Raw genomic sequence first — 10637 nt, 5'->3', positions numbered from 1 at the left:
TGATATAATTTTTAAAATAATTTTTTACAATATACTTTGTTATTTATTAATTTAATTTTTTATATTTTTTATTTGAAATTTTTCTTATTTCAATAAATAAAAAAAATACAAGTTTATTATAAAATTTATCACACTTGACAATATCATGTCTCACTATCGATTTAATTAACGAAAATGCTACACGCATATACCCTTCCAAGAGGAAAATATTTTAACGTGATAGTACAGATAGAAAGCTGAATCTTATAATATAACGATGGTTATAATCTTTTGTGAAAACGTTATTATTTAATTAAGTTACAATATATCAAAATTGAAATTTTTTTGGGGGGTAAGTTATGTATATATGGTATTATTTAACGTATAAACTGTAAAGAGTTTTTTTTTTTTCTCTATCTGCGTACATTGCTACAACATTCCCATTGTGATAAACATATAAATTGAAAACTTGCACCATTTAGAGTTGGACCAGTCCTTAAATCCTAATTGATGGTATATATAGTAGATGAAGGTAAGTTGCATCTGCAATTTGTGGTTGTCTTTGTTGACACGGTAATAAAATGTTTTCTTATGGTAGGTGGAATAGGTATTGCCACAGTTATAAATGGTATAAATCTTGGCAAATGTTGTGTTCCACTTAGAGTAAGAAACAGAGTACCTGCATTTGTAATCTCAAAACCTACAAATAGGGGCAGGCCAGCATGGGTGATTTTGGGATGTCCAATAGATGCGTGGTTGTGGTAGGAACCAATAAATAGATGGATCTACGTATTGTAGTTAGAGTAAGCTAGCTTTGCACCTAAAATGGAAAGAATAAAACATTTAAATACCCATTCAGATCAGTAATCTGGTCCCCTCCTTCAACTCTTGGGAACAAAAGGGCTCTCAAGTATCATATTCTTTGTTTCGTATTTTTGCTACATTTGCATTGAAGGGTGGCAAATATTATTAGTGTCTCATCGCATCTAAGCAAAAACTTTCTCCCTCTCTCAACAACAATTCGTATGCCAATCTGAAAATCAAGGCAAGGCAATGTGTGTGTGTGTGTCTCTCTCTCTCTCTCTGCATACACGCAAATATTATACAATATTTCTCTCTCTTTTTTATTATATAAAATCAATTTATCTTTATATATATATATATATATATAATACAAGTATGAGTGATTGAATAAGATGATTTGGCGCCCCAGGCGGGTCCTGAGCGCGTGCATGATGCTTGAAAATTAATTAAGGAAACTTGATATGGTAAAATGTCTTGCAGAAGGGAGGACCACGTACCCCTAAGAAAGTAATGAAAATGACTCTTGTGAGAATAAAAGTGCATTTTTTAGAGTAAAAATGAAATTCATTGCACCATGGATTAAACGAGGTTGGTTTAGATGCACTAATTACAGCATGTACATTGTTTGTCAGTGAGATAAGGGGGCCACGACAATATCCTCAGCAGGACCCACTCCAATGTCATACTGTCACACACGGAGAACTATGGGGACTCCACGTCTCCATCTGCTATATATATTCAACTTCAATTTAATGTGTAAATTTTAAATTAATACTTCTTTTTTCCAATTTTATGCTTTTGCTAATCTTGGACTAATGTCAATTGTAAAATATGTAATTTTGTTAACGTTAAGAGGTTGAATGAAGTACGATAAGGTATTGTATTTATCAGGTTGTATGTTGGAATTCTCACTTGTTTTAAAGAAGTATCTTTTGAATTAAAAAATTATCTTAAATTATAATAATTTTATGTCATAAGATTTTTGTCTACATTATTATATACTTTTTTAAGACTAAATGGCTTATTTACCTTAAAGTTAAGGTTATAAAATGATTTAGTTTTAGACATTATATGAAACTAATTTATTTAATTAATAGTAATAGAGACTTTCATAAGTATATTATTATTATGAAGAAATTTTAAGATTTATTTACATAAATTTAAATATTTCTATTGATCATACTTTTAAATAAAAAATTGTACGATTGTTTTAAGTTAAACTTAATGTGTCTAAAACAAATAAATTATGTATTTCCAAGGACCTTTTAACAGTAGTAAATAGTTGACTATTTAATGATATATTTTTAACAAAATTTTAAAATTATTTTTTAATATTAATCATTTTCAAATTAATTCTATCAAATTTTAAAGTAAACGGATGATTTACATATATACTTGTTTTAGTACGAGGAAACACTGTTGAACATGTTTAAAACTTCAATAATGTTTCATTTCTTTTATGTTCGGATCCACATTTAAACAAATATAGATTCATGTTTATTTTAATATTATTAATTATAATTTAATGTTGTATAAATGCTTACGTTTTTTTATTATATTATATATTAATATTGACTGGTTGATACTAAACAATATTGCTCAATATTTTTACATATTACTCCATTTGTCTATTTATATTTCCAAAATACATTAACATGGAAAAAATAAACAGGAAGCCAATTAACGCAATTCTTCAGTTTTGTTGAAACAATTAAAAGAAACAGAGTTGGCTCAACAAATTAACAAAATGTGAAGTGCGTATCTGACAACTTTATCATGACATATTCATTATGTGCAGCACAATGGTTTTCAAAATACTTGTACAAACATGTGACTGGGAAATAGACAATGATTTCCTATACACAATACATTACAAGTCCCTGCATTTGTTTACCTCAAGAAAGTGACAAAGGAAGAGAGGTATTAGCCACAAACACTAACACCAAGGAACAAAGACAAAAGTCACGCTCTGGTTATTGAAGCGTCACCTGAGCCAGGTTGAGGTCAGAGACTTGATCGGAGGACAAAACGTAAATCAAAGCAGAGTTAAGTGAAAATGAAAATGAAAGAAACTTGACGAAGAAAACCAACAAAATGTACTTCAGATTCATTCACTATCCTCCAAAAAATTTACGTTATTAAACATAGTCACCGGAGTGATCAATTATTCTTTAATTTCCCCACCCACCAACACAAGAGAGAGCTCAATTTCATGCTGTTTAACTATTTAATGTGAGGCACTGCACGCCAAAATTTGTAACTGAGTAGCGTGAAGATGTTAATAGCAATCTATATATGAAATGGGAAAGTCATGGTTTCGATTTCTTGGCACCATGCAAGACAGGCAGCAAAATAAGGCTGCGTTAATTTTAGATTATTTTTGTTGCTATCTAACTTTTATATCAACGCCAATGAAACATGATCATGCATCACTCAACCAGATGGAGGTGGTTCAGTATTCCTATTTAGTAAACTATTATTTTTATTTTGGAAGTTAATTTAATTTATTTTGTTATTGATACTTAAAATGATATTTTTTTTTTGCGTTTTAAAAATAATTAAACTTCCTTTCACTCTAACGAGGACAGAGATAAATATTAGTTAAATTAAAACATCGGTTTGAGAATTTTATACCATGTTTAATTTAATTATATATTTTAAAACCAATTTTTCACATAATTTTTTTAAATAATCCCTATAATCAATTTTTTCATTATAAATTATCTATTTAGTCCTAACTAAATATTTTACAAAGAAAAAATAGCTTATACAAAAAACACTTGAACAAAAGGGCGCTGATTTAGTATAGTTAAACATTTAATAGAAGTACCTGTTGGAGTGAAGAAGCACTTACACAACATTTATTTTACATAAAACGAGATACCTAAACAACTATTGGGCAGAGAAACATTTATTAAGTTAAATATTCTACAATTGTTATAATAATACTGTTTTGGAAATGAATAAGGGTGTTTTTACACGCTGTCACATGGGCGAGATGGATATAAAGAAGAAAAAGATAAAAGAAAATGAAAAATATAATAAATAATAAAATAAAAATTAGGTGTAAATAGAATATAAAAAACTCAAAATGATTTGGAAATAATGGTAAATGTAAAGATTAATTTGAAGAAAAACTTTAAAATCTAAATTAAAAGTGAGAGCTTGCCTTTCCGAAGTCAGGTTCCTAGGATAGTTGTTACAGTGTAACTCAGCTTTTTAAATAATTTTTGTGAAAAAACATATATAAATTAAAAGATAAAAATATAAGAAAGCTAAATGATGTGAGCTAGCCCACAAGTCTTTTTTCTTTTTTTATGGCCCACAAGTCTTTTAAGCTGTAACATCATGCTTTTCTGACACGACTATATAGAGTAATTTTATTTTTCTGCAATTTATTTAACTTCTTACATTTTTCCCCTCGTGACATTCATAGCTGACACAGTTGCATGAGATTCAAATCCATTTCGTTATCTAGAGAAAAAAATGCTACTTAAACGGTAAATTATTATAAGTTGGTGGTATGTAAGTTTTGTATCTAAAAATAATTTATTATATTATTCCATTTTTATGCTTAAATTATGAAGAATTCATTTTCTTATAATTAATTGAAAATATTGTCACTTCGTCTTATATGTTATTTTGTAATCTGATCCATTTTCCTAAAAGTACTAAAGCACGACTCCAAAACCATTTCGAAACATAAATAGACATTTCTAAATTCAAAACAAACATATTTTAAATTCTTCCAAATGAGAAATTAAGCTTTGTATTTGGCACTGTCACAAGACACTAAGGCGTTATTTGTTTTGTAGTTAAACAATTTTTTTTTATATTTTTAATAAACATACACATTATTAATGAAAAGAATAACTTTTTTAAAACTTATATAGTCATTTTAATTATATTTAATTCTTTTTAATTTTATCAAAATTATAGAATTAATTTTAAAAAATTTAAACTAAATAAGCACTTAGTTATCAATTTCAACCTAATTATTCGTGATACTTAAGGACATATATCTCTTCTTATTTCAAGATTAAGACGAAATATTTGGTATACAAAGTTTTATGTAATTTGGAATTATTTTTAAAAATTATTTTTAAAATTTAAATTTATTATAAATATTTTGAACATATTTTTAATTAATATAACATATTTTAACAAATATTTAGTTGAAAAATTAACCTAAGATAAATCAAGACTATGTTAAAAGTAACTTGCAGTTTATTGGTTTTGTTGATAAATTTAAAGAATTGTTTCTTAAATAAAAAAAATAAAATAAAAGAGACCTATGAATTTTTAAAGTTAATTTTTCAAAAACTATTTGAAAAAAGTTTAACTTTCAAAAATTAACTATTAACATTTCTATTATTATTTTTACCTCTTTTTTTTTTTTAAATAACTTAATCTTCAAATAGTTAAAATCATACATATGAAAGTTAATTTTATTGTCTTTTTGTTTTTGTTTTTTAATTTACAGTAGTTTCTTTCATTTTTCTTTTTCTATTTTTTTTCATATAATCCCTTATCTCTTTTATTTAAATATATTTTATAAAAATATATTTCTTATATTAAAAAATAAATTTAAAATTAAGAAATAAATTATTCAAATCTTTAAAGTTTGGTTAAAATATAATTAATAATCAAGATTTAATTTATCTTAAAATAGATATATATTGTGTGACTTAATAAAAAATAAGATGATTTCTTAATATTTTTGTTTAAGATGGATAACTCAAATTTATATTATAAGAGTCGTTTGTCTTAGATTTATGTATTTTAAAGATATATATTAAAATATTTTATGTTAAAATATATATGAAAATAAATTTTATTTTTATATATATTATTTAATTAATTGATTGATAATAAATAAATAAATAAATAAAATAAAATAAATGATATCTAATTTTAATATTATATTAATACAATAATATTATTCTTTTAAGTTATTTAACATAAATTAACTAATTATACAATTAGTTTACTTAATAATTTTAATTTAGTAAGTTATTTATATAGTTATAAATTTTTAGTTAAATGTTTGTAATTTTTAGCTAGTTTCACAATGAGAAGATACAAGTTCACAATTTTTAACTTGTTTTGTGCAAGCTATTATACTTTTATTTAAATATAATAGTTTAAAAAAAAGACTATTAACAAAAATTATATGTTTATAAAGGCCTTGCAATATATTTTTCTTCTGACACTTCATGTGAAGTTTTTCTTTTTTTTGTGATGTTATTTTTCTCTTATCTTCTGAAGTTTTATAAGTCAATATTTTGATATGTTTTTATATTTTATAACTATATGCTTAACCATTATTTTATTAGAATTTTATATCATTTTTTATATTAATTGTTCAGTTTAAATTAGGTCATAACTAAGTTTTCGATGTATTTAAGGTTTAAGTTTTATGAAAAATAGGGTTACATTGTAGTAAGAATGCCTATGCTTCAACAACTAACATACCCATGTTTCAAAGTATATGCATGACTCTGCATAGTTGTGAGTAGTGATGTGCGTGACCACACTTTTTATTGGAAAAAATAAACTTATAAGAACTTTTAAGATTCTGAAACTCTATTTAAAGAATCGTGAGGACTATAACTTGAACATATTGATTTTGGACGTACTTTTGACGACACTTGGAGTGATTGAGAGCAAGGATCATTGAGAAAATTTTTTTTTGAAGTCTAAGCAAGTGATCAAGAGCGTGTTTTTGAAGAATGAGAACTTTTTTCATTCTTTTCTCTTGGAGATTTTTCTAGTTTTTACTCTTTTTTCAATTGAATATAAATTTGTATACAATTGTTTTGACTGTTTACTTTATGATAAGTGACTAAATTTATAATTAGAGTTATGGTAGACCTTTTACATGACTTTGTATGATCTTTCTGTTTAATGAAAATTTCAATTTTAGTTTGTGATAAGTTTTTATTCTAGTGCATATAAACATATGTTAGGAATTGACCACTCTTAATATCTCATAATTAATTACATCGTAGGTAATCATACCACGTGCAGTTAGTGGATTTATAGGATAAAATAAAACAAAAAATTAAATGGATCAAACTTAATTTTTTTCTTCCAATCATTATTAAATTAATAAGTTCATATGTGTTTTATGCTTTCTATTTCGTTTACCTCCCATGATCATTGAGGATAATAGTTTAGGGAATAGATTTATTATGAGTGATTGACAATAATAATAAAACCAAAATTAGAATTAAATTAAAAAGTGAACATAAAGAAGTGTAAAGGTAAAATCATATGTCCTATATTCTTTTCCAATAGTCTCATCAAAAGTTATTTCATTTTATTTGCTTTAAGTTGCTTGCTAATTTGATTTATTCTTAATTTCTCATTATGTAATCCTTTTAGTTCAAACAATTAAATTAATATATTACTAGTATTTGAGAACAATCCTTGTGAGATGATATTATAGAACTTATTTTAGAATCATTTATTCCTTTTTGACAGGTATACTTGCCTACGAATAAAGTTCATATTCACATATGATGAGTTTTTATTAGGGATGACAATTGGTAGAGTACTATAGTACCCATTCCTATACCTGCGTTTTAAAAAAATACTCATATCCGTACCCTTTGGATACCCGCATAGCCATACCCGCCCTTATTACCTGCACTTATCTAAGAAAAAAACATTTATAAAAAAATATGCTTATATAATTTTATATAAGTAATATAATAATACAAAAGTTTGATATATAACTATCGAACAAAGTTCAAGCATAGATAGAAAACAAATATTCAAAAATAACAAGTGCTAAGTGTATTTAAAAACAAATATTCAAACATCAACTTTCTAAACTAAAGTACTTAGAAACTATAAATAAAATTTCACACATAATCTTTAAGATCTTCTTATAACTTGATAGTCCTATAATGTCACTGTCACCACTTTTTTTTATAAAAGATCAATAACATCATATATTATTGCTCCCATTATAGATTTATTCATGAGATTATATATATATATATATATATATATATATATATATATATATATATATATATATATATATATATATACGGTAATATCCTTACTTTAATTCAAATAATATCTCTTAATATTACATAATATCTTAAGATAAACTAGATAAAAATTCAAAAAAATTTGAGTAATTTTGAAAAATTTCACAGATGCATGAATATAAATTATAAATTGATAAAGGTTGACAAACTTTAAAACTTTACAAGTGTAAAAGTCTCATTCATAATGAAGTAAAAATACATTTTTATAACTTGAATTATAATTAAAATAAAAATTGAGATTTATGTAAAATACACACACACACACACACACACATATATATATATATATATATATATATATATATATAATTCAAACATATAGTATAAACAATGCTATTTTAAAATTTTCAACTAAGACTGAGTATAAATTATAACTTAAACAATTAATTATTACATATAAACCTCTAATCATCATTTACAATATGTTTGTAAGTAGTACTTCAAGTTCTAGGTACAAACTCAATCAATATAATTACATCCTTCAAAATAACCGGTTCCAACATAGCAATTCTTTTCTTATCATTCCTTGTGAGTATGATCCTATAGCGGATGGATATTTTTTTAATTTATTTTTTACTTGAAAATATTTGTAAGAGTGAGTATCCCTTACCCACTAAAATTCTTATTCTATAAAAATAATAAAAAAAATAATACAGAAATATTTTCCAATACAACATATAACAAATAGAAATATTTCATTATTAAAGAGTTTAATCAAACCAAGTTATATTCATATTTATCATTCATCATTTAATCATACACTTTTCATATCTTATCTAGTCAAACAAAGATCATCCATACATATTATTCCACACTTAACCTGACATCATTATTCAATTCATAACTTTGTGCCACTTTATCTATTTCAAGTTTGAACATCTCATTACTAACAGTACTCTAAGTACTCTCAGACTCTAAATCGTTGCCAACGTACTCTTCCTAGTTACGAAGGACTTACGTAACATGGTCAGTTAAACCACATACAGATACAATGTGTGCGTTCACAATTTTTCAAGCAAAGGTATAGTTAGGAGTACGATTAAGAAATGAGTGGCCTGTAAATGTATCCTACTTTTACATTGTGTACACATCAATGTATCCTTGAACTATTCATACAGTATCTTAACAGTGGCACATCAATCATATTATTCTAATACATATGTTACAATCACAGTAATCAATGTACTATAACATATGTGTTATAATCTCACTTGTCGGTAGATCACAACGCATATATCATAATTGCACTAATCAGTGTTTCTGTGACACATATATTAGTTACTCTCTTTTTACTTACATTTTCTCAACACTTTCATACATTTTTGTCAATTTCCTTTTCCAGCAACTTTTATATATTCACCCCAACCTCATACATTTCTATTCAGTATTACATTTTCCATAATATCTTTCTCATTATTTTATTAAGTAAAACATATCTAATGTTTTGTATATCCAAACTTAGTCCAATTTACATATTTATAATGAAACACACTTCTTTATTTAAACAGCTAAATGATTTCGTCAATCTTATAGAAAATCAAGTTATTCATTTCAGTACATAATCATAAAACAAAAACATATTATTATACAAATCAATATAATACATCGAGGGTTGGACACCTTCGGTCTCAGTCAAAATTGTGCAATCTAGAATATATTGCTGGATCACATTCTCTCGATTTTAATAGAGTCTTCTATCCTAAAGTTTAGCATATTCCACTTTTCCACCATTCAGCACATATATTTGTAAAAGTATAATAACTTATCTATAAAACTGCTAAACTCATTCTTACTCGTGACCTTTTATGGTAAACTTTGTCTCAGATAATTTTAAACAGATAAAAAACTTTTGTTATACCAAAAATCCATTTTCCTTATATAGTTTCAAGAGAACTTTATGGATTTGCTATTTAGAATAAGGTAGTCTCGTTCTTTCAAAATCAATAGACATATTTAGATAGAATCTAGGGTTCAGAGTAACTCCCCTTAGCTGGAGATGGATCTCTACACTAAGTTCTTCATAAGCTCAAGAGAAAAACTCTACTTCTTGACCTGGAACACTATCCAATAACTAGAGTTCTTCCTAACATTACAAGATAGATTACTATTATGAGAAGGAAGAACAGCAAAATAAGAATAAGATTCAAAGGCTAGGCTTTGGAAACTTACTTAGATTTGAGTGAAATAGACGTTTGAGCTCAAATTCGAAGGAGATTCAAGATTAGAGAGGCTTTCTCTAAGAAAGGAGAGGGAGAGAATGAAGAAAATAGAGAGGGAAAGGTGTTTTAGTTCTAAATGAAGGTTTTTAGGACAAAAGTTCTTTAAATATTCTTCAAACTCACAACTTTTTCTCTACAGTGAAAAGACCAAATAACATTTTTTTCTTTATTATCTGTCATTCTAGCTATAACAAAAGATCCTTGCTACAGCGAAAGCTTCTCGTTGTAGCGAGAATGCTGATTGGTTATCCTTATCCATTTCTTGCTACAGTGAGAGAACTCCAGAAAGCCTGATTCTGGATGTTTTTTCTTGTTACATCAAGATATCTTGCAGTTTATACCAATTAAACTCTCTTAATTTCAAACATGTACAAACAACTAACTTAAATTGCAATAATAGAAAATAACAAAATAAGGGTGTTACACACACACACACACACACACACACACACACATAAATATATGGATATAATACAGAAGATATAATTTACAAAAATTAAATTTTAACATTCAACAGAATAACAAAGCTCCAATGACATTTTTATACAACCAAAAAATTTATATAAGTAAA

The sequence above is a fragment of the Abrus precatorius genome, unplaced genomic scaffold (genome assembly GCF_003935025.1).
Source record: "Abrus precatorius isolate BTA unplaced genomic scaffold, Abrus_2018 Scaffold7, whole genome shotgun sequence".
NCBI lineage: Eukaryota > Viridiplantae > Streptophyta > Magnoliopsida > Fabales > Fabaceae > Abrus > Abrus precatorius.
The sequence above is the reverse complement of the archived record's forward strand: the minus strand, read 5'-3'. Positions refer to the sequence as shown.